Below are 26,020 nucleotides of genomic sequence, written 5' to 3'. Positions count from 1 at the left end.
GTGTATATTTAGAAAACTACAATAATGACCTGTCAGGCAAGATAGGCCCACTAGTTCAATAGTAGCAAGAATGCCATGGAGAAACTAAACATTTTCTGATTGGATTTAAGGTCCATGCCACAAGAAGGAACAGTCAATAGCGCCATGGACCTGTGATTAGACAAGTCATCTGTCCTGTGAAAAAACCTATTATTACTTTTCAGCTTAATGGACATTCCTAATGACTTACTACCATACCCATCAATTATGTCTCTCATTTTTTATCAGAGAAGTTTCTTCTTGGAATATATGGTGATTAAGACTAAGACCCACAGCTGCTTATAATGTACAAAATAAAAGACTGTTGAGTTCTCGGTCCTAAATAGGACATCGATATCACACAGTATTTTTTCAAGTTTCAAAGATGATCTTAGAAGAGGAGGTAGAATGATTCTAAGACCCAGAGGTGATAGATGACTACAAGAAAACTGTATCTAGGGCACAATGATGCTGCTGGGAGAAAGTTAGTTTTCTTTAACAGTGTCATGACTGGTAAATCAATCACATACTAGGAAATAGGTTCTATATCCAAGAATATTTGACCAACACAAATATCAGTAGGTCAGTTAAAAAAATGTACAAGGTATTAGTGAGTAGGTACGTGGAGGCAAACCTAGGAGGAATCAGGGGAGAAAATGAATGTGGCCAAAATATACCATATGAAATTCTCAAAGGAAAAAATAAATTATATTGAATTTTACACTTGGTGTGTGTGTGTGTGTGTGTGTGTGTGTGTAGACATGCAAGAGTAAAGGTATCTTTGTGGACTTCAAGGACGACTTTAGAATTTAATTTTCTCCTTCTAGCACATTCCTTCACATAAGTGCTGGAGCTCAAATTCATGCTCAGAGCAAGGAACTCATCAGTTTTGTTGATTTTATATTGACTCAACAAGATAGTTTGATAATACTAAATTTATATTGTAAGTTTCATCTGAATGACTCATGAATAAACAGGTATGTAGATGTCACTGAACTAAAAGAAAACTTCCACCACTAATTCACATAAAATTGAGGATGTCTCAATGGTTGAATTGAGTCCACAAGGCTCCCCTTCTGATATCCCTTAAACTATCTTCAACTTGATATTTAGGCAAGAATCCTATGCAGGTTTGAATATATATGGAACCAAAGACCCAAGTTAGCTAGCTTAGGAGCAATCCCATGGAGTAGAACTTTGGAAAATTGGAAAAAATATGATCTGTCAAGAGGAATCAATTGTCACCCCCATGGTGGTACACAGTGATCGTTTAAGAACTATGATGTTAAAGAATTAGAAATCTGAAGTTTTAAGTGAAATATTCTGACTTATAAATTTGCTTTAAATTAAAGACTCTACATTTCAAACATAAATGTAGTTTTAAGTGATCTGAGAGCCAGAATTTCTAATCATCAGACTGTAACTCCTGCTGTCTGTTGTCCACAAACTATTGTGCACATCCAGGGACACCACTGACCTTGTGAGTAACAAATGACAAGAACCCAACAGATGCTCCTATCTTTGAAGCCACTGTAACTAAAAGAGACATCCTGGGATACAAGCAAGTAGGGGAACTTGACATAAGTAGAGTCTCTGGAAGCCAGTGCTATAAGTAACCTTCTTAGGGAAAGGAAAGACAATGTGCTGTTAGTTGTCACAGATGGTTAGAAGGGTTAAGAAGAGAAATTATAGTCCAAGACTCGGGACAGGCCATCCATTCCCTCTTGTGTTACATACAAACCTATCTTCATCATTTCAGAATGTTTAGCTGACACATGACTGTTATTGTCATTTTATAATACATAATTCCTTGTGATGAATCCATTTTTTTAAAAAAATAAAGCAGATGGTGTAAGGTTACTTGGATTTATAAAAAAGCTTTAATAAATATCTGCATTTTCAGTTTGAGACATTTCGCCAAAGAGAAAGGGAGGTAATATGTACTTTGTGTGTGTGTGTGTGTGTGTGTGTGTGTGTGTGTGTGTGTGTGTGTTTTTCAAAGTGGTCCATCAAACAGTTCCACAACATACCTCTCTAACCCTCAAAGAAGCAAAGAATCACCAATATTCATAGATAAGAACAAGATTTAAGAAATTTAACCCTCAGATACTTAGCTCAAGAAATTTGCCGTAAGTATAGGCTCCAGCTGAGTCCACCATTGGAGACCAAGAACATATAACATTATATATCATATATATGTGCTGTCAGAAAACACAATGAAAATAAAGATTCAACAATTGAATGCCTGATGTTTCAAAACTGTGTCATTGTTTCCATTTCCCTAAATGCACATTAACTGAGAATGAGAATTAACTGCTAATTGTCTCATAAAATTATAAAACTGAAAAGAATGTTTTATTAACATTTCTATCAGATAACAATAGAGCTATGAATGTCCTCTCATCAGGGAGAACCATGTGATCAATGCAGTGACGCTCTTATAATCAGCACTCAAAGAGTTTTAAGTACTACCAAAGAACTCTATGTTGTAAAACATTTACTTTGTTCATACATGATTTTAAGATTCAGGTTTTATGACCTTGTAACATATGCTGTATGCTGTGAATGAGAGGCATCAGCTCCAATTTTGACCAGAGATAATTTTTGACTAGAATCTATTCATTCCAAAAACCATCAAAATACACATTTGTGTTTAACTGAAATTGATTTCATGACAAAACCAGGTACTAAGCTGGAATACAAGACTAATGCTATTCTGATATCCTTCTTAAATACTGACAAGAGCACATATTAGCACTTTTTCCAACCATGGAACACTGCCACTCAGCACCATGGAAAACAACAAGACCAAGGCATAGGAACTGGGGGAGGGACCTCAGGGTCCCAAGGATACTACTGACACTGATCTAATTTAATCATCAAATGAACTATTTTCTTACTAGTATGGTCTCTGAATTCTTTAAATGTAATTTTAAAAACTTATCTCAATCTAGAAAAAATATTCTGCTGGTAAGTACAAAAAATATCTACAAAAATTTTGCTCTATCAATGTCTAAGTCAACACAAATGTAAGCCAATCTTTGTGGCTCCCATATAGAAAAATAATCCAAATAAGAAAGAACAATAGACCTACTATCTAAAAAATATATACTCACTCGAATTATTTATTTTGTGGGATAACTTAAAAGAATCATACTTGATATCTGATAAATATCTATGTCATTATTTGTGTATATATTTATGCTTGAAATTCCAAAAGTCTACTCTGATATCCATTAAGCTTTCTATAAAAGCTATTATTAACTATTTTCATTTTTCTCCAGAAAAAAAGATACAAATGCAGTGCAAAATCTCCAGAGATGAGTGTGATCATGCGAAGATGCACAGATTGGAGCCCTGTTTCATTTTGACAGCCCATCTCATTATTGAGCCATCTCTAAATGACTCTGAAGAAGAAAAAAAGAAAGAAAAAGGAAAAAGGAAAGAAAGAAAAAAGAAAGAAAGAAAGAAAGAAAGAAAGAAAGAAAGAAAGAAAGAAAGAAAGAAAGAAAGAAAGAAAGAAAGAAGGAAGGAAGGAGGGAGGGAAGGAGGGAAGGAGGGAAGGAGGGAAGGAGGGAAGGAGAAAGAGAGGGGCAGAAGGAGGGAAGGAGGGAGGGAGGGAAGAAGGAAGGAAGGAAAAAGGAAGAAAAAAAGGAAGGAAGAAAGAAAAGAGAAAAATGTATCTCTTTATACACCAGAGCTAATTTGCTTCTGTGCTTTAGGCTGAGTTCAAATTTCAAAATTCTCATTTAAAATCTTCAGACAATTGGTTTGGGGTGGGAGAAGAAACCTAATGCGTCTGCTGGCACCACTCCAGCCTCTGTGTCATTGGTCTACATTCCTGGAGCATCTCCATTAGCTAAAGGTGAAAAAGCTAAAACACAGTTTAAACCAAAGAAGGAGATCAGAGAGGAAGAAAAGCATTGGATGTGCAAAATACCAGATGAACTTTAATCAGGATCAGCAGTTGTTAATTAGTATTACAAGTTCTCATGTGTAGATCTGACTAGAATATTTTAAAAGCTAGAGTCTCCTTCAGAAATAGAATAAGAGCTGTAACTATTCTTATAGAATCTAAGGTATGTTTACAGAAACCCTCCAAAATCAACTCTGACAAGTTGAAAGTATGCTTATTTTCCAGTGTGGTGCAAAATGAAGACTAGAAGAAAATACAGGTATATAAGAGTAGCCACCAATCTTGCCAGGTAGAAGACATGCACATTCTTGGTTTTCAAAATTGCTTTCTGATGTGTCTATACGCACTTAAGTCCTAATTTGTCATTGCTCTGTATAAGATGACAACTGTAGAACTGAGTATCCCATTGCCATCTATCAGCCATTATAAGCCACAGAGAAGAAATTAAAGCCATAACATATATTAAATTATTTGAGGATCCTCCATAACACAGCTAGTGACTGATCCTTCTACATTTTTTTTAGCAGGTTAGACTGTCAATACAAAAAGAAACAGACACGTCATAAATCTACAAGGGAAGACTTTTTAGTAACAATTCATTCTCAAATTTTGTAGACTCCATTTCTACCCCCAAACAATACAACTCTGGGGCACTTAAGAATAAATATTCAAGCCTGACAACTCACTGCTTAAGCCAATCCTTCCCCAGGCACATCCCACACAGGCACAAAATGTGTGCTCAGAAGCTACTAGAAAAAGAAAGAATTGATTTGATCAAATATTTAATGCCTCTATCAGATTTCTCAGAGAGTCCACAGCCCTCCAACACTGTCAAGCAGAGAAAGTGGTTTTACTGGCTTTTAGCATCAAAGGCACTGAGTGTCCAGGCAAAGAGCATATTAAGGGAACAGAAGGGGATATGCAGCACTTTCCTGCTCTCTTACATTTTTAAAATGGCTCCTCCTCTGCTTCTATTAACGTCTATGGTACATTGCATTTCTCTGTCAGACATCTCAGCAACCTGTAAGTGGAGATCAGAGGACTTGACAAGAAATTTAATTACCAAGGACAATCAGGAAAGATACAAATTGGATGGTATTATTGTGTGCCTGGTCCTCACTAGATAGATGCTTTTTCAGAGTACTATCAAGTCATCAGTAGAAAGAAAATGGTACACCAGTCTAGACATGCCATTCATACTTGAAATGAGAGAACTACTGGAAATGAGTGGTTAAATTAAGTGTATCCTGTACAGGTCCATTCAACTAACAATCATTTACAGAAAATCCAATTGATTTCTACTTAAAAAAAAAATGGAAGATGACTTCCTCAGATAAGTGGTCTGTAATTTACTTGCACTTTTTAAAAACCTGCTGATTAAACACTATATAAAGAATTTACCCAGAAGGTTAATAAATATGGTCTCAAGAATAAGATCTTTTGGCATGATAGCAGTTGCCTGGCTCAGGGTAAGGAAGTGGATCAGCCTGCAGATGACTGACCAGGCAAATGTCACAAGCCACATGATTGGAGGCAGTTCACTTATTTGCCTGAAAGATTAAAGTCTTACAGAAGAAAGGAGAGTGATGACCTTTCTGATATAAAGTTGAATAACTCTCAGACTGAAGGTCCTGTTTGTGGAAAGATGAAGAGGGGCAAAAGCCACGCCTTCTAGTGTGTGTACCACCCATAACTGAAACTTCACAGGGTACAAAGAATGTGGGGTATATTTTGTATAGCAGATGAACTCAGAAGTTTCACATGCAATAATGAAACAAAAAAAATGTCCATTGAAACTCTTGAGAGATTTCAGAAAGTTGCCAGACCCCAGATCACTCCTGTTTTGTGAAAGCAAAGTTGGCCAAAGTAGGTTATGCCTCAAACATCAAGTGCCAGGTGATCAAGGACAGGCATCATCTCCATACTTAACCATCTCTTACACTGTTATCTTTGACATATTTCAAAAAATCCATCTCAATTTCTAACTAAAAAAGGAACTCATTGGTATAATGAAGTGAGTTAAGTCTAGGTAGGATTAAGATTACCATTCCTGTTGAAATGTAAAAGGGAAGTCTGACATAAAAAAAAAAGAATGCTGCATTGTGTTATTTTTGTTAGGCTGGATGATAGAAATCAGAAGCATTTCGTTACATGTAATTGAATGATATCAGCTTCCAGTAATGTAAACTTAAGCATAAAGCCTGAATTTTTGCACAAAACACAAATCTGTATGAGAACTTGACTCTTATCAAGCAGCTGACATGTTATCAGCTTAATAACATGACATACATTACCAAGTACCACTAGTCAGATCATAAATGTTTATATTCAGATTTAAATACATATTGTTATGAGTATAAAATTGAAACAAAATTTTTAAAAGATTGCATAAAACTTTCACCCAAAGCAGGCATATTAAATTTTTTGTATCTTACTTATTTTACTTGATTTTTTTTACTTCAAACTATTATAGTTCACATGAACTGGAAATGTTATTCAAAGTAATCAAACAGAAGAAAGTAAGATTTACAGTTTTATAACATTATTTTTGAGAGATATTTCTCATGTTCATGTCTCAAGATAATTCTAGAATCTTGTTTTTTCAAATTAGTTATTTGAGAGCATCTTAAAATGTGATTTGATTATATTTAACTGTCAAACCAGTCTGTTCCCCTTTCTATCCATCCAACTTTATTTATATTCTTTATAAAATAATTTTAGCTGCAAACTCATTTATGCTTTTGACATAAAAACATTCATAATTGGGTTGGAGAGACAATTCAGCCAGCAAGAGTAAGCACTGGTTGTTTTTATAGGGGAGCTGGGCTTGATTCCCAGCACCATTGTGGCAGCTTATGAGTATCTCTAACTACAAGTTCAGAGAATTTTATGCCTTATTCTGTCCTCTGCAGGTACCATGCACACAAAAGGGAGAAATATACACAGACAAAACACTGATAAGGAAGGGAAGAAGGTAGGGAGAAAGGAAAGAACAAAGAAATAATGAAATGCAACAAAAACAGTTATGAAAGAAAGGAAGGAAGGAAAGAAGGAAGGGAGAAAGAGAAAGAAGAAAGAAAGAAAGAAAGAAAGAAAGAAAGAAAGAAAGAAAGAAAGAAAGAAAGAAAGAAAGAAAGAAAGAAAGAAAGAAAGAAAGAGGGAAGAAAGTAAAGAAGGAAGAAAGGAAGCAAGGAAGGAAAGAAGGGAAAAGAAATTTCAAAGTTCATTGAAGTATAAGACACACTTTTGATTCTTCATATCTAGAATACAATCCTATAGATCACTTACTCAAGAACAGCTAGTGTTTTAAAGTTAAAGCACATGACTGAGATTATTTTCCCTAGTCTAGATTTCTACTGGAAGGATACATAACCTCCTATTTTCTGCATGCACCCTTCAGCAACTGTAAGTGTCCTGTCTTACAGCTTAGTCCTGCGTTTTATATTACTGCCTCAGAACATTTTGCGAAGTTATATAAATCGCAGCTAACTTCACTTCAAGTTGAATGAGCAGTCCCTGTTGAAAATCTTGTCATCTTATAACTGGCCATAATTCTGCTTAGACTATATTTAGAAATAATGAATTTTAAATTTCTCAGGTTTTCAAATTATTTTACATGAGCCATCTAAATATGCACATTTATTTCAGGATTCCCTAATAAATCTGTCGGAGTATAATATGTAGAAAATGGGTCGTGCAGAATTTGTCATCAACTCATTTTAGTTAAATCTTCGAAAAGTCAGAACTATCTTTTATCATAATCCTTAAATCCTACTGAGTTCATAGGATAACTGGGATACAGGCATATCACATAACAGGAATCTGAGTTTACATTAAATACAATAGAGGATATCTTTGGGGACACAGGTTGTTACTATATTATAAAGGAACTACAGATACCTGAACAAAATGTAATAAACTATCCATATTAAATACACTATGCCAACACTCACCCACATTAATTGAGGTTCCAATTTTCTCTTCTTATCTTGGGGTGTCCGCACCAGACATGAAAGGATGGATGTGGACAGGAGCCTAGTTCCTAGGTCCTTGTCTTCCCTCAGGGTGTCTGGCTGAAGGACACCAGGTGAGAAAGAATGAAGTAAAGTCCAGAAGGGGTGGGTCAACAGGATTCTGGTAAAGCAGTGAATGCTGCTGGGGAGGAGGTCTGATGTTATAGCATTTCAATGTCATCTCTTTTCAAGGACATTCAATGAAACAACTCTTTCAGGCAGTACACAAAAGGAGCAACTTGTGAGCATACACTTGCTTTGAGGTCAATCAGGGCTATATTTATGATCCTTGGATAGAGAGAAGGGATTCTTCTTAGGATCACGTTTCACTTACTGAGGGTTAAGGTTTGGGGGATACCTCATTTGCACAGAGAGGCATTCTAGGGAGTTGAAATAATAATTTTGCCAAGAATTAAGTGACATTTCTCAGGCAAAAGAATAGGGGTTGGGCTCCCTAGATAAGAAGAGGAAAGGGGGTGTTGAAGTTACCCACAATTATTGTGTTAGGTGCAATGTGGGCTTTGAGTTTTAGTAAAGTTTCTTTTACAAATGAGGGTACCCTTTCATTTGGAGCATAGATGTTCAGGATTGAGAGTTCTTCTTTCTTAGTGGATTTTTCCTTTGATCAGCAAGAAGTGTCCTCTGTGTCTCTTTTGATGACTTTAGGTTGAAATTCAATTTTATCTGATATTAGAATGGCAACTCTGGCTTGTTTCCTGAGACCATTTGCTTGTAAAATTGTCTTCCAGCCTTTTACTCTAAGGTAGTTTTTGTCTTTGACACTGAGGTGTGTTTCCTGTATGCAGCAAAATGTAGGGTCCTCTTTATATATCCAGTCTGTTAGTCTTTTTATTTGAGAATTGAGTCCATTGATGTTAAGAGATATTAAGGAACAGAGATTATTGCTTCCTATCAGTTTTGATGTTAATTTTACATTTGAGTTGTTATCTTCTTTTGGGTTTGATGAAAGAAGCTTTTTCCCGGGTATAGTTTCCCTCCTTGTATTGGTGTTTTCTCCTCAATGGACCAATCAGGAAAACAGAAGCTAAACAGGCACACAGTGAAACTGGAACTTTGGACCAATTGGATTTAAAAGATATGTATAGAACATTTCATCCTAAAGCAAAAGAATATACCTTTTTCTCAGCACCTCATGGTAACTTCTCCAAAATCAATCATATAATTGGTCACAAGACAGACCTCAACAAATATAAGAAGATCAAAATAATTCCATGCATCCTATCAGATCACTATGGAGTAACAGTGGTCTTCAATAGCAACAAAAACAACAGAAAGCTCACATACACATGGAAACTGAACAATAATCTACTCAATGATACCTTGGTCAAGGAAGAAATAAAGACAGAAATCAATTACTTTTTAGAATTTAATGAAAATGAAAGCAAAACATACCCAAATCTATGGGACACAATGAAAGCAGTGCTAAGAGGAAAACTCATAGCCCTGAGTGCCTCCAAAAAGAAAACAGAGAGAGCATACACTAGAAGCTTAATTACATAACTGAATGCCTTGGAACAAAAAGAAGCTAATTCCCCCAGAGGTGAGGAAGACAGGAAATCATCAAACTCAGGGTTGAAATCAAGTAGAAACAAAGAGAACCATACAAAGAATCAACAAAACCAGGAGCTGGTTCTTTGTAAAAAGCAACAAGATAGATAAACCCTTAGCCAGACTAACCAAAGGGCACAGAGACAGTATCCGAATTAAAAAAATTAGAAATGAAAAGGCAGATATAACAACAGAAACTGAGGAAATTTAAAATATTCTCAGATCCTACTACAAAAGCCTATACTCAACACAACTGGAGAATCTGGAGGAGATGGACAATTTCTTAGACAGATACCAAATACCAAAATTAAATCAGGATCAAATAGATCATCTAAATAGACCCATAACCCCTAAAGAAATAGAAGGAGTTATAGAAAGCATTCCAACAAAAATAAGCACAGGACCAGATGGTTTCAGTGCAGAATTCTATCAGACCTCAAAGAAGACTTAACACCAATACTCTTCAAACTATTCCACAAAATAGAAACAGAAGGAACACTTCCCAACTCATTCTATGAAGCCACAATTATGTTGATACCAAAACTACTCAAAGATCCAACAAAGAAAGAGAACTTCAGACCAATTTCCCTTATGATTATCGATGCAAAAATACTCAATAAAATTCTTGCCAACTGAATCCAAGAACACATCAAAACGATCATCCACCATGATCAAGTAGGCTTCATCCCAGGGATGCAGAGAGGGTTCAATATATGGAAATCCATCAATGCTATCCACTACATAAACAAACTCAAAGGAAAAAAACCACATGATCATTTCATTATATGCTGAAAAAGCATTTGACAAAATTCAGCATCCTTTCCTGCTAAAAACCTTGGAAAGAACAGGAATTCAAGGCCCATATCTAAACATAGTAAAAGCAATATGCAGCACCAGTAGCCAACATCAAACTAAATGGAGAGAAACTTGAAGCAATCCCACTAAAATCAGGGGGTAGACAAAGTGCCCCTGTCTCCATATCTTTTCAATACAGTTCTTGAAGTCCTAGCTAGAGCAATTAGACAACATAAGGAGGTCAAAGGGATACAAATTGGAAAGAAAGAAGTTAAACTATCACTATTTGCAGATGATATGATAGTATACTTAAGTGACCAAAAAAACTCTACCAGAGAAATCCTACAGCTGATAAACAACTTCAGCAAAGTGGCTGGTTACAAAATCAACTCAAGCCAATCAGTAGTAGCCTTTCTATACTCAAAGGATAAGCAGACTGAGAAAGAAATTAGGGAAATGACACCCTTCACAATAGCCACACACAGCATAAAGTATCTTGGTGAGACTCTAACCAAACAACTGAAAGACCTATACGACAAGAACTTCAGATCTCTGAAGAAGGAAATCGAAGAAGACCTCAGAAAACGGAAAATCTTCCATGCTCATGGATTGGCAGGATTAATATATAGTTAAAATAGCCATCATGCCAAAAGCAATCTACAGATTCAACACAATCCCCATCAAAATCCCAACTCAGTTCTTCATAGAGTTAGAAAGAGCAATTCTCAAATTCATCTGGAATAACAAAAAACCCAGGATAGTTAAAACTATTCTCAACAGTAAAAGACCTTCTGGGGGAATCAGTATCCAAGACCTCAAACATTACTACAGAGCAATAGTGGTAAAAACTGCATGGTATTAGTACAATGACAGGCAAGTGGATCAATGGAATAGGATTGAAGTCCCAGAAATGAACCCAAACACCTATGGTCACTTGATCTTCATCAAAGGAGCTGAAAACATCCAGTGGAAAAAAGATAGCCTTTTCAACAAATGGTGCTGGTTCAATTGGAGGTCAGCATGCAGAAGAATGTGAATTGATCTTTTCGTATCTCCTTGTACTAAGCTCAACTCCAAGTGGATCAAGGACTTCCACATAAAACTTGACACATTGAAACTAATAGAAAAGAAACTGGAGAAGACCCTTGAGAACATTAGCACAGGGGAAATGTTCCTGAACAAAACACCAATAGTTTAAGCTCTAAGATCAAGAATTGACATATGGGACCTCATAAAATTACAAAGTTTCTGTAAGGCAAAGGACACTGTCAAAAGGACAAAACGGCAGCCAACAGATTGGGAAAGGATCTTCACCAACCTTAAATCCAACAGAGGCCTAATATCCAGTATATACAAAGAACTCAAGAAGTTAGTCCCTAGAGAACCAAATAGCCCTATTAAAAATGGATTACAGAGCTAAACAAAGAATTTTCCACTGAAGAACTTCAGATGACTGAGAAGCACCTTAAGAAATGTTCAACATCATTAATCATTAGGGAAATGCAAATCAAAACAACCCTGAGATTTCACCTCACACCAGTCAGAATGACTAAGGTTAAAAACTCAGGAGACAGCAGGTGTTGGTGAGGCTGTGGAGAAAGAGGAACACTCCTCCACTGCTGGTAGGATTGCAAGATGGTATGACCACTTTGGAAATCAATCTGGCGGTTCCTCAGAAAAATGGACATGACACTTCCAGAGAACCTTGCTATACCTCTCCTGGGCATATACCCAGAGGACTCCCCGGCATGCAATAAAGACACATGCTCTACTATGTTCATAGCAACCTTATATTTTAATAGCCAGAATCTGGAAAGAACCCAGATGCCCCTCAATGGAGGAATGGATACAGAAAATGTGGTATATTTACACAATGGAGTACCACTCAGCAATTAAAAATAATGAATTCATGAAATTCTTAGGCAACCGGTTGGAACTGGAAAATATCATCCTAAGTGATAACAACCCAATCACAAAAGAATATACATGGAATGCAATCACTGATAAGTGGATATTAATAATCCCAGAAGCTCTGAATTCTCAAGACACAGTTAGCATAACAAATGATACCCAAGAAGAGGAATGAGAGGGCCCTGGTTCTGAAAAGAGTTGATCCAGCATTGTAGGGGAATACCAGGACAGAGAATTGGGAGGGGGGGGTGATTGGGAAATGGGTGGAGGGAAGAGGGCTTATAAGACTGATGGGGAGGGGGGAACTGGGAAAGGGGAAAGCATTCAGAATGTAAACAAAGAATATAGAAAAGAAAAAAAAGAAGAGGAAAAGGAAGCTCAGCTAAGAAAATGGGGTTCTCTGTTTTGAGCAGAGCAAAGGAAACCTGTCTGAACATTGTAGACTATAACCTTAGTAGCAAGGTCTAACAATTAAGATCATTTTTGTCCATTCTTGGCATCATCCTAGGAGGCTGCTGCAATGATGTGATTAACTCTTCCAAATCACCTTGTTTCCGTTACCTCAATTTAATGCTTTCTATCTCCATTCAAACTACTTCAGATTCAAATACTCCCCAACCTGCAAGAGCAGCCACCATGTAGTCCCTTCTTTCTACCAAGCAGGGACTACAAATTCCCTACCCCCTCCAGCTTCAGCACCTATATTCATCTAACAAGAAACCCTAGAGAGTACTATGTAATTGTTTAATGCCACAGTGGATTTGAAAAGTTAGATTTTTGATGGCCCATTCAAAACTTCATTATTCACATTTCTCTCTGGCTAATGTCATTCTCGAAAATTCCCTTGATGAGCTTTTCAAACTTTACTACTTTATTCAACTACATAATCCAACATTTTCAAATTTATGTCAGAAAATGTCATGACCTACTTCAAAAAAAAAAAAAAAACCCCAGAAATGATCTATCAAGTCAGGCTTGAATTTCTCTAATATTTCCTAACCTGAGAGGGGAAAAAAAAGGTATGTCCATATTATTTTCCCCCTGAAGGAAAATTAGATAGTCATGTCAGTGACTATCCCCACTTCTGTCTCAGAATTCTATACTGCCTCATACCAAGACCCCCCTTTTATCACATTTTAATTATTTCAATAAGTTGTTACAATTAACTTACTAGTATTTATACATTGTTGTTAACTGAAATCACAGTTCTTCAGATTGTTTCAGTTTTTATATACTTACCCTCCTTTTCTGATGCCAGCGTCCATTTATAATGCTAAATGTCACACAATCATCATGAGTCCATAGATTTGCTCAACTATGGCAGTTTTGAAGACTTCTTATCTTTTGTATTTGGGCAGTTTCTACTAGTGCTAATAAAGAACTTGGATTCCTCTGATGTGTTTCTCATGATTAGACTAGAATTATTGAGCTGGGGAAGGAAGATCATACAGCAAAATGATATATTTTTTATCAGATCATGTCAAGAATGGTTTGCCAACTCTTGACACCTCACTTGCCTGACCTACTTTCTCAGACTTCTCTACTGTAAAGTTGCTCTTTTATTCTACGGTCATATTTGGCAACAAGTCATTACAGAAACTCATGCTTTAGGAAGACAAGTCTATGTCTCATTCCTTTCCTACATAAATTTTAGTATCTGTTTGTTGGTATCTGTGAAATACTGAGCTGTGATTTTGACTTAGATCTATGCCAAAGCTGTAGACCAAGATGAAAATACATGATATCTAACAATATTGAGTCCACTAATTCATAAAAATGGAACAGATCACTGCTTATAAAGATCTTTGATTTCTATAATTTATCTTATATTTTTACCCATATTAATCCTATATTTTGCTTAATTAATATCCAAGTATTTCAACTTTGGTACTATTGACAGATATTTTAAATGTCAAATGCCTTTTATTCTGGGTATAACAATCATTTTATATTGCCATTATATTCTATATCATTATGATTGCTTATTATTTTAGAAATTTACTATATATACAATTGCACCTTTAAATATTGTACTTTTATTTTTTTCCTTTCCAGGCTCTGCTATTTTTGTTTGTTTTTCTGGTTGTATTGTATTAGCTAGAACATTCACTAAAATGCTGAGTAGGAGCAGTGAGAGATTTGAATGACTGATCTCAGCCTTAATATGACATGTTCCTCCAGATTATCAGAAGGCTTTTATAGTTGTTTATCAAGTTTTCCTTCCCCCCTATTCCTACTGTGCTGAGTTAACATAAATTTTGTGTTCAATTTTGTTAAATACTTTTTTTTCTATATTGTGTAGTCATACAGTTTTTCTCATTTAGTTTGAGAAAAAACTATGCAATATGCAGCCCTAAATAGAAAGAGCATTCCATCATACTCTTCCCCAAAGGATCAGAAAACTATAGAAGGGGAGCCTGAAAGATTGTAATAGACAGAAGTGGAGAATGCAAAAAGTGTTATATAGATACAATAGGGAACTTGTACATATAAACTCACAGCAATTTTGGCAGCATGCATAAGATTTGTGCAAGCTCAAGCTGGAAAAAAATCCTACCATGAATCATACTTCTAGATTTGTGAAAGTTAAATCATTTGAATCATTTATGTTAGACCTATCATTTTTCTTCTACATTACTAGATTTGATTTTCTAATCTCTTAGGAGAAATATTAGTCTATATCATTCCTCATAGGGTGTCTTTCTTACTTATCTATTAATGGAATTCTGGCCTCATAGAACAAGTTAGAAAGTCTTCCTTCGGGCTCTGCTTCACATTTTGTCTCCCTATTTCCTTCTGTGAGTATTTTGTTCATCCTTCTAAGAATCACTGAAGCATCTATATTTTGATTGTCCTTCTTCTTAGGCTTCATATAGTCTGTGAATTGAATCTTGGGTATTCTGAATTTTTGGGCTAAAATCCACTTATCAGTGAGTACATACCGTGTGTGTTCTTTTGTGACTGAGTTACCTCACTCAGGATATTTTCAAGTTCCATCCTTTTGCCTGAAAATTTCATGAAGTCATTGTTTTTAATAGCTGAGTAGTATTCCATTGTGTAAATGTACCACATTTTCTGTATCTATTCTTCTGTTGAAGGACATCTGTGCTGTTTCCAGTTTCTGGCTATTATTAAAAAAAGAAAAAAAAGGCTGCTATAAAGATAGTGGAGCTTGTGTCCTTGTTTTATTTTTCAGTATGCTGGAGGTATATGCCCTGGAGTGGTATTGCTGGGTCATCTGGTAGTACTACGTCTAGTTTTCCAAGGAACTGCCAGACTGATTTCCAGAGTGATTGTACCAGCTTGCAATCCCACCAGCAATAGAGGAGTGTTCCTCTTTCTCAACATCCAGAGACTGTCCCACCTGGGGATCCACCCCATATACAGCCACCAAACCTGGACATTATTGTGGATGCTGGGAAGAGCTTGCTGATGGAAGCCTGAAATGGCTGTTTCCTGAGAGGCTCTGACAGAGCCTGACAAATATAGAGGTGGATGCTCATAGCCAACCATTGGACTGAGCACTAGGGTCCCTGATGGAGGAATTGGAGAAGGGACTGAAGGAGCTGAGGGGTCTTGCAGCCCCAAGGAGGGAGCAACAGTGTCAACAGGCCAGATCCCTAGGACCTTGTGGGACTGGACCAGCCAACAAAGAATATACATGGAGGGACCCATGGTGCTCCAGCATATGTGGCAGAGTTGGGCGTCTGTGGCAGGAGAGGCCCTTGGGCCTGAGAGTGTTCAATGCCTGAGTGGAGGGGAATGCCAGGGCTAGAAGATGGGAAGAGGTGGGTGGGGGAGCACCCTCATAGAGGCAGGGGGAGGGGGATGGGATAGAGGGTTTCCAAAGTGGAGACCTGGAAAGGGGAAAACATTTGAAATATGAATTAAAAAAATATCTAATAACAAAAATAAAAAACAAAAAGAAAGAAAATTTCATTCCTCAACCTTCACTCTTACTTCCCTCTTCTTGTCAGATTTTAACAGAGAAATAAAACTGGCAACATGTTTTCAAGCAACAGTTACTCCCTTTAATTGGTGAAGAGTTATTCAGGCTGAATAACATAATGGTTTAAATGAAAATGTTTCCATTGGCTTAAATATTTGAGTACTTGGTCATCACTTGGTGGCACAATTGGGAATGTTTTGGAGGTGTGAGCCTAATGGAGGAAGTAAATCACAGGGGATGGGTTTTGGGTTTTTGTTTCATTTTGTTTTGTATTTTGTGTTTTTTTAATAGCATCACCTCATCCAGTTTCTTTTCTCTACTTTGTGCTTGCCCTGAAGGGTGTGAGCCCCCAGCTTCCTGTTGCTGAAGTTAGGCTGTCCTGCCATAATAGATTCTTATCCTTTTGAAGCCACACACCCCCCAACAAACTAATCCTTCCATGAGTTGCATTGCTCATGAACCTTAGCCCAGCCACAGTAAAGTTCCTCATACCACGAGTTCTGCTTCTGTGACCTTCAATTGCCACTCCTCCTTTCTTCTTGTACCTCATTTGATGTGTGGATTATGTTTTGGGTATTCCAGTTTTCTAGGTTAATATCCACTTATTAGTGAGTGCATACCATGATTCACCTTTTGAGTCTGGGTTACCTCACTGAGTATGATATTCTCTAGCTCCATCCATTTGCCTAAGAATTTCGTGAATTCATTGTTTCTAATGGCTGAATAGTACTCCATTGTGTAGATATACCACATTTTTTGCATCCACTCTTCTGTTGAGGGATACCTGGGTTCTTTCCAGCATCTGGCAATTATAAATAGGGCTGCTATGAACATAGTAGAACATGTATCCTTATTACATGGTGGGGAGTCTTCTGGGTATATGCCCAGGAGTGGTATAGCAGGATCTTCTGGAAGTGAGGTGCCCAGTTTTCGGAGGAACCGCCAGACTGATTTCCAGAGTGGTTGTACCAATTTGCAACCCCACCAGCAGTGGAGGAGTGTTCCTCTTTCTCCACACCCTCTCCAACACCTGCTGTCTCCTGAATTTTTAATCTTAGCCATTCTGACTGGTGTAAGATGAAATCTTAGGGTTGTTTTGATTTGCATTTCCCTAATGACTAATGAAGTTGAGCATTTTTTAAGATGCTTCTCCGCCATCCGAAGTTCTTCAGGTGAGAATTCTTTGTTTAACTCTGTACCCCATTTTTTAATAGGGTTGTTTGGTTTTCTGGAGTCTAACTTCTTGAGGTCTTTATATATATTGGATATTAGCCCTCTATCTGATGTAGGATTAGTGAAGATCTTTTCCCAATTTGTTGGTTGCCGATTTGTCCTCTTGATGGTGTCCTTTGCCTTACAGAAACTTTGTAATTTTATGAGGTCACATTTGTCAATTCTTGCTCTTAGAGCATATGCTATTGGTGTTCTGTTCAGAAACTTTCTCCCTGTACCGATGTCCTCAAGGGTCTTCCCCAGTTTCTTTTCTATTAGCTTCAGAGTGTCTGCCTTTATGTGGAGGTCCTTGATCCATTTGGATTTGAGCTTAGTACAAGGAGACAAGGATGGATCAATTCGCATTCTTCTGCATGCTGACCTCCAGTTGAACCAGCACCATTTGTTGAAAAGGCTATCTTTTTTCCATTGGATGTTTTCAGCCTCTTTGTCGAGGATCAAGTGGCCATAGGTGTGTGGGTTCATTTCTGGATCTTCAATCCTGATCCATTGATCCTCCTGCCTGTCACTGTACCAATACCATGCAGTTTTTAACACGATTGCTCTGTAGTATTGCTTGAGGTCAGGGATGCTGATTCCCCCAGATTTTCTTTTGTTGCTGAGAATAGTTTTAGCTATCCTGGGTTTTTTGTTGTTCCAGATGAATTTGATAATTGCTCTTTCTAACTCTGTGAAGAATTGAGTTGGGATTTTGATGGGTATTGCATTGAATCTGTATAGTGCTTTAGGCAATTTAGGTAATTGTGGCTTCGTAGAAGGAATTGGGTAGTGTTCCTTCTGTTTCTATTTTGTGGAATAGTTTGAAGAGTATTGGTGTTAACTCTTCTTTGAAGGTCTGGTAGAATTCTGCAGTGAATCCATCTGGTACTGTGCTTTTTTTGGTTGGAAGACTTTCTATGACTCCTTCTATTTCTTTAGGCATTATGGGACGGTTTAGATGGTCTGTTTGGTCCTGATTTATTTTTGGTATTTGGTATCTGTCAAGGAAATTGTCCATTTCCTCCAGATTCTCCAGTTGTGTTGAGTACAGGCTCTTGTAGTAGGATCTGATGATTTTTTGGATTTCCTCAGTTTCCGTTGTTATATCTCCCTTTTCATTTCTAAGTTTGTTAATTTGGATACTTTCTCTGTGCCCTTTGGTCAGTCTGGCTAAGGGTTTATCTATCTTGTTGATTTTCTCAAAGAACCAGTTCCTGGTTTTGTTGATTTTTTGTATGGTTCTCTTTGTTTCTACTTGATTGATTTCGGCCCTGAGTTTGATGATTTCCTGCCTTCTACTCCTCCTGGGCGAAATAGCTTCTTTATGTTCTAGGGCTTTCAGGTGTGTCATTAAGCTGGTATGCTCTCTCCATTTTCTTTTTGGAGGCACTCAGGGCTATGCGTTTTCCTCTTAGCACTGCTTTCATTGTGTCCCATAGATTTGGGTATGTTGTGTTTTCATTTTCATTGTGTTCTAAAAAGTCTTTAATTTCTTTCTTTATTTCTTCCTTGACCAAAGTATCATTGAGTAGAGTATTGTTCAGTTTCCACGTGTATGTGGGTTTTCTGTTGTTTCTGTTGCTCTTGAAGACCACTTTTACTCCATAGTGATCAGATAGGAGGCATGGGATTAGTTCTATCTTCTTATATTTGTTGAGGTCTGTCTTGTGACCAATTATATGGTCAATTTTGGAGAAGGTACCATGAGGTGCTGAGAAAAAGGTATATTCTTTTGTTTTAGGATAGAATGTTCTATATATATCTGTTAAATCTAATTGGTCCAAAGCTTCAATTAGTTTCATTGTGTCCCTGTTTAGTTTCTGTTTTCCTGATCGGTCCATTGAGGAAAGTGCAGTGTTGAAGTCACCCACAATTATTGTGTTAGGTGCAATGTGTGCTTTTAGTTTTAATAAAGTTTCCTTTACGAAAGAGGGTGCCCTTGCATTTGGGGCATAGATGTTCAGGATTGACAGTTCTTCTTTTTGTATTCTTCCTTTGACCAGCAAGAAGTGTCCCTAAGGGTCTCTTTTGATGACTTTGGGTTGAAAGTCAATTTTATCTGATATTAAAATGGCTACTCCAGCTTGTTTCCTGAGACCATTTGCTTGTAAAATTGTCTTCCAGCCTTTTACTCTAAGGTAGTGTTTGTCTTTGACCCTGAGGTGTGTTTCCTGTAAGCAGCAAAATGTAGGGTCCTGTTTACGTATCCATTCAGTTAGTCTGTGTCTTTTTATTGGGGCATTAAGTCCATTGATGTTAAGAGATATTAAGGAATAGTGATTGTTACTTCCTATCATTTTTGACGTTATTTTTTAAATTTGAATGCTTAACTTCTTTTGGGTTTGATGAAAGGTTACTATCTTGTTTTTTCCAGGGTGAAGTTTCCCTCCTTGTATTGGTGTTGTCCTCCTATTATCCTTTTTAGGGCCGGGTTTGTGGATAGATATTGGGTAAACTTGGTTTTGTCATGAAATATCTTAGTTTCTCCATCTATGGTGATTGAGAGTTTTGCTGGATATAGTAGTTTTGGTTGGCATTTGTGTTCTCTTAGAGTCTGCATGAGATCTGCCCAGGACCTTCTAGCCTTCATAGTCTCAGGTGAAAATCTGCTGTGATTCTGATAGGTCTTCCTTTATATGTTACTTGGCCTTTTTCTCTTACTGCCTTTAGTATTCTTTCTTTGTTTAGAACATTTGGTGTTTTGATTATTATGTGACGGGAAGTATTTCTGTTCTGGTCTAGTCTGTTTGGAGTTCTGTAGGCTTCTTGTATATTCATGGGCATCTCTCTCTTTAGGTTAGGGAAGTTTTCTTCCATAATTTTATTGAAGATATTTGCTGGCCCTTTAAGTTGTAAATCTTCACTCTCATCTATGCCTATAATCCTTAGGTTTGGTCTTCTCATTGTGTCCTGGATTTCCTGGATATTTTGGGTTACAAGCTTTTTGCATTTTGCATTTTCTTTAACTGTTGAGTCCATGGTTTCTATGGAATCTTCAGCATCTGAGATTCTTTCTTCTATCTCTTGTATTCTGTTGTTGATATTTGCATCTCTGTCCCCTGATTTCTTCCCAAGGCTTTCTATCTCCAAAGTTGTCTCCCTTTGAGTTTTCTTAGTTGTTTCTACTTCTGATTTTAGATCCTGGATGGTTTTGCTTAGCTCCTTCACTTGCATGTTTGTGTTTTCCTGTAATTCTTTAATAGATTTTTGTGTTTCCTCTTTCATGACCTCAGCCTGTTGACCAAAGTTCTCCTGTATTTCTTTAAGAGATTTTTGTGTTTCGTCTTTTATGACCTCAGCCTGTTGACCAAAGTTCTCCTGTATTTCTTTAAGTGTTTTTTGCATTTCCTCCTTGTTGGCTTTTGTATTCTCCTGGATTTCTTTCAATGATTTTTGTGTTTCCCTTGCAAGGGCTTCTAACTTTTGATCCATTTTCTCCTGAATTTCTTTAAGTATGTCCTTCATGTGTTCCTGTACCAGCATCATGACCAGTGATTTTAAATCCAAATCTTGTTTTACTGGTGTGATGGGGTATCCAGGACATGTTGGTAGAGGAGAATTGGGTTCAGATGTTGCCATATTGCCTTGATTTCTGTTAGTGACGTTCCTGCGTTTGCCTTTTGCCATCTAGTTCTCACTGGTGTTAGTTTGTCTTGTCAGTGCTGGACTCACCAGTGCAAGCTGCCCCTTCCCAGTTGGCCTCTGGTGCACAGCTTACCTCCTGCACTGCTTGTAGACTGGGTGCTGCTGCCCAGGCTGTTCAGATCCCAAAGCAGGCACCCGAAGGCTCCCGCTGGGGCCTGCTGGATTCACTGGAGCACACTGACTTCCCCCAGCTGGCCGCCTGGAAACCCAGCTAGCCACTTGCAGGACTTGGAGATGTGGTGCTGCTGCCCAGGCTGATCTGGGCAGCAGAACTCCCAACCGGGTTGGTGCACACAAGGCTAGCCTAGCTGTTCAGGCCCTGAGTCTAGGCAAAAGCCTGGCAGGCCAATGTCGGTGCAAAGTTCCTCTCAGCTGTGGGTGTTAATTGGGTGTGTCAGGTGGCTAGGATGGTGGCGTGCGCGAGTTCCCTGAGAGTGCTGGGAGAGTCTGCTGGGCTAACAACCTCCTGGCTGGGTCAGCACACAGATGGCCCACCGAGCAGCCCAGGACCTGGGGGCAGTCCAGGGCCTGACCATCTGAGACCCCTGCTATGTCCGCCTTGGGCTATGCCTGTTAGCTGGTTTGGTTTTGCCTGCTAGGTCTCTCTGGCTTCCCGTAGGCAAAATGGCGGCGGTGCGCGCCGGCCCAGGCAAAAAAGCTCCTGGCTGGGTCGGCACACAGATGGCCCGCCGAGCAGCCCAGGACCTAGGGGCAGTCCGGGGCCTGACCGTCTGAGACCCCTGCTATGTCCGCCTCGAGCTATGCCTGTTAGCCGGTTTGGTTTTGCCTGCTAGGTCTCTCTGGCTTCCCTTAGGCAAAATGGCGGTGGTGCGCGCGCCGGCCCGGGAGGAAAAAAACCTCCTGGCCGGGTTTGCACCCCGGTGGACCCCCGATCAGCCCAGGGCCTGGGTGCAGGCCAACGCCCATCGGGCTTAGACCCCCGCGATGTTGGTCTCGGGTTATATTTGCGTACCTCAGACTGATTTCTCTGGCGACCGAGAACCAATATGGAGCCCTCGTAACTGACTGGCGGGAGGCAGAGTTCTGATGTGGCTTCTGTGTGGTGAAAGGCACCGTAAATCCGCCGCTGCTTGCAGCCTGGCTGGCCAGCGATGGCCAGTGGTCGTGGGCGCCGGGTCTGCCTGGACCCTGTTCGCTTGGTTCCACCGCTGTTGGCCCTTCCTCTGGACCAGCCGCTGCTGCTGCTGCTGCTGCTGCTGCTGCTGCTGCTGCTGCTGCTGCTGCTGCTGCTGCCGCCGCTCCTCCAGCAGCAGACTCTTATAATGCTCCAGAATATGCCTCCCAGAAATGACTCATTAACAGTAATTATGTGGAGCCATGTGGAGTGACTTCTTCTACCTTCCATGAGCTTCTGAAGACAAAGCACATAGAAGTGTGGGGTTCCTAAAACTATGTTCCCAGAGATTTGAACCAGCTGCCAAATGACTTGAAAGCCACAGTGGACAAAGACCTTATCGCTGATACATAAAAATTAATAATAAATAGCCAATTTTACTATTACAGTATAAGAACTCTAGGTTCTAACTTGTATATGACAAATAGAGAAAAATTTAACTGCTCTTCAGTTAGCTCACTGTCTAAAATAAAAAGTGATGGAAACAGAAAATTTATGTTTATGATATTCACTGTAACACTAGCAAGTAATAGCTGCATGTAATTGACAAAAAGTACTAGATGGAATGCTAGGAATTTATGATATCCCATTCCACAATTAATTAATTAATATGATTAATAATAGCCATTAGGTAACAGTGAGTTACAGCTTTGTTACTATTTAACTGGGGACCTAACTTGATATTTTATTTTCAAGTTCAAAGTGGGAATGAGCCAGTGAATTATTTTTAATATTAGAAATAAGAAAACTGAGGATCCAAGTGAACAAATGATTTTCCTAATTTATCAAAACAAATTAAGAACAACAAGCAAAATTCAGGACATGAGTCTTATGGAAGACTTTTGTAATAGTCAAAGCCTTTAGCTTTAGCCAAAGCCTGTAACAGACAAGACTTGTTCTGGGTTTTTTTTCCCTCCAAATCCAAAAATCTCTCAACTCAGGGCACTTTGCTACAGAAAAGGGTGACAATGCCTCCTGCAAATGATGTGTTTTACGATGGATTTGTTATCTAGAACTTTCAGTTAAAAATTGACAGCTAAAAAAAGTGGATCATGGAAAATAAGCCCATTTCCCCCAATCCTAAACATCATCATACAGAAAGTAGATATTGTTGTATGAGTAGGTTATTTGGTCTTCAGGGCTCAAAATATCAACACGGAATCAAGTGGGTACAAGATGGGAAATCAGTACCCACTTTGGCACTTAAGTACCTGGAGTGTTACAAAGCCAATTCTAAAATCCACGAGACAGCAGTGCCACTGGGGAATGATGGATTAAGCTTTCTTTGTATTGGTGAATCACAATACCCTAAACAGAATGATGAAATGACTTATGTACCTAGCATGACATATTGACAAATTGACTGTGTTCCAAATGGAAGTCATCCATTTCTTGCCAATAAGATTGAACATGTTCAACAAAATGTCTCTTTCAAACTGAATTTTGTGTTTTGTAATAACCATCTACCATGTCAAACCGTAAGATTCAAGTAACCAAAAGAAAATGTAGAGAAAGAGACTTGTGAATTAATGGTAAATCTTGAACTGGATTGAATTAATTTTATTTTTGAATTTTTTGCCTCTTAATTATTCTGTTGAATGGTTATCCCAGAACATGCAATAGTGATAACATCTGATCACAATAGTCATCACTAAACAAAGATTATGATACACTTAGACTTACTGTTCAGAAGGTTTTTGCTTGTTTGTTTTATTTTGTTTTGTTTTTCATGTGTTTGTGCAGGCCCTGAGAAAGGATGTTCTTCCCCTTCCCCAATGTTCAAAATACTGGGTGGGTGGGAGGCAGAATAGCACCAGTGAGAAAGTTCAACTAGGAAGAGAAGTGGAGGTTGGTGAAGATGAAAGAGGTTATAAAAGAGCACATAAATAAATGGATAAGTGAGGCCAGATGCCTTCACAGTGGTGTGGCCAGAAGAGGCAATGCAAGCTATTGGAGTTGAAAAATCAGCAATGGTCTTATCTAGCTCTGTGTCCTTCCAGTTACAATGACTTGCTCAGCATATACTGCCCATTTGTGCGATAGTGACATGAAAATTATAGTTATAACAAACAGCTCTTTGGTAAGATTTAAGTACTGTCCCACATCTACTGAAAACCAATCCAAGAATAAGTAGGTGAGAGGATATATACTCCAAAGAAAAACCTACTAATAATATTTTCCAAATAGACATATCAAATTGCCTGCTAGTTACACTTATATTGGTAAATTAATGCAACTCTCATACCTTATCATAGAAGGTTCATTTTGCAGAGAATAGAAGTTGATACAGAGACCCACAACTAGACAAAGAAGAAAAAATAAGTGACTGTGGCACACTCCACATCAATGGGGCATATATATCATACTCATATATCATTCCCCTCAAAACATGGGAAATATTGTGAAGGAGAAAACACAATGACTGTAAGAACCAGAAAACAGGAAGGCAGATGAGAAATAATATCTTTCAAACATGACAAGGTCATTGCACCCATGAACTCATAATAGCTGTGGTTGCTTGCATAAGACCTTCACAAGATCAAGACAAGTATTATTCTAGTGTAGATAGGAAAAGGGAATATAAAGCCATAAAAGTTTATGGCTACAGAGAAGAATTAGTTTTTGGGGGGATAAGAACCTACAAGGTTATTCTAGGAGCATCAGTAATTAGACTCAGAGGTTGTGATATAAATAATAAAATAAAAATGAACTGGGAGAGCATGTGAGGGGAAGGGGACCTGGGAAGATGAGGATAACAAATGATAAATACAGTCAAATACACTGTATACATGAAAGAATATTTTTCATGTCATTTTATGAAACCATCAAATTATTATGAAACAAAACATAGCCAAAGACATGACAAGAAAAGTTTATAGAATCAATATTCTTTATCAACACTAACACAAATTCTCAGAATTTTAGCATACTGAATCCAATAATGTATGCAAAGCATGATACATTGTGTTATAATGGAATATCAGGAAAAAATGAGCATTTTAATATTAGCCAATTAATCTATGTAATTTATCATGTTTAATAAACTAAAAGGGAAACCTGCATAATAATCTCTGTATGCAGAAAAAGAAGTGAAAATGATCCAATATTCATTCCTAATAAAACTTTTCTGAAATACCCAACAAAGGAGATATAGAACCTGTAGAGACCACCCACCCTTCTCAAAATTTTAAACCAGAATTGTTCCAGTCTAAAGGAAATGCAGGAACAAAGAATGCAGCCGAGACAGAAGGAAAAGCCACCCAGAGAGCACCCCCCTCACCTAGAGATCCATCCAAGCTGCAGACAACAAACCCCAACACTATTGCTGATTCTAAGAAGCATTTGCTGGCAGGAGTTTGGTATGGCTGTCCCCTGAAAGGCTCTGCCAGCATCTGACTAATACACATGCAGAGACTCACAGCCAACCGTCAGACTGATCCCCAAAGCCAATTCTTTGTGCAGGGTGATAAATGTGGATCTCTTCATTCTTATCCATGTAGGCATCCAGTTAGTGCAACACCAATTGTTGAAGATGCTTTCATTTTTCTGTTGTATGGTTTTGGCCACTTTATCAAAACTGAAGTGTCCGTAAGTGTGTGGGTTTATTTCTGGGTCTTTAATTTGACACCATTGATCAGCCTGTCTGTTTCAGTACCAATACCATGCAAATTTTGTCACTATTTCTCTGTAGTACAGCTTGAGGTCAGGGATGATGATTGCTCCTAAAGTTCTTTATTATTCAGGATTATATGGTTATCCTGTTTTGTGTTTTTCCCCCATAGGAAGTTCAGAGTTGGTCTTTCAAGGTCTATAAAAAAATGCGTTGGAATTTTGATGTGAGTGCATTGAATCAGTAG

General features: G+C 38.1%; 1 pseudogene; it reads right to left on the bottom strand.

Annotated features, from left to right (window-relative positions):
* LOC127684751 (phosphoglycerate kinase 1-like) overlaps positions 1-25,659 on the bottom strand; it is a 129,984-nt pseudogene extending 104,325 nt beyond the window's left edge.
* Between the last annotated feature and the right edge of the window lie 361 nt (positions 25,660-26,020).

This window comes from Apodemus sylvaticus, chromosome 5 (assembly GCF_947179515.1).
Source record: "Apodemus sylvaticus chromosome 5, mApoSyl1.1, whole genome shotgun sequence".
Taxonomy (NCBI): domain Eukaryota; kingdom Metazoa; phylum Chordata; class Mammalia; order Rodentia; family Muridae; genus Apodemus; species Apodemus sylvaticus.
This window is presented reverse-complemented; position numbering and strand designations above follow the sequence as displayed.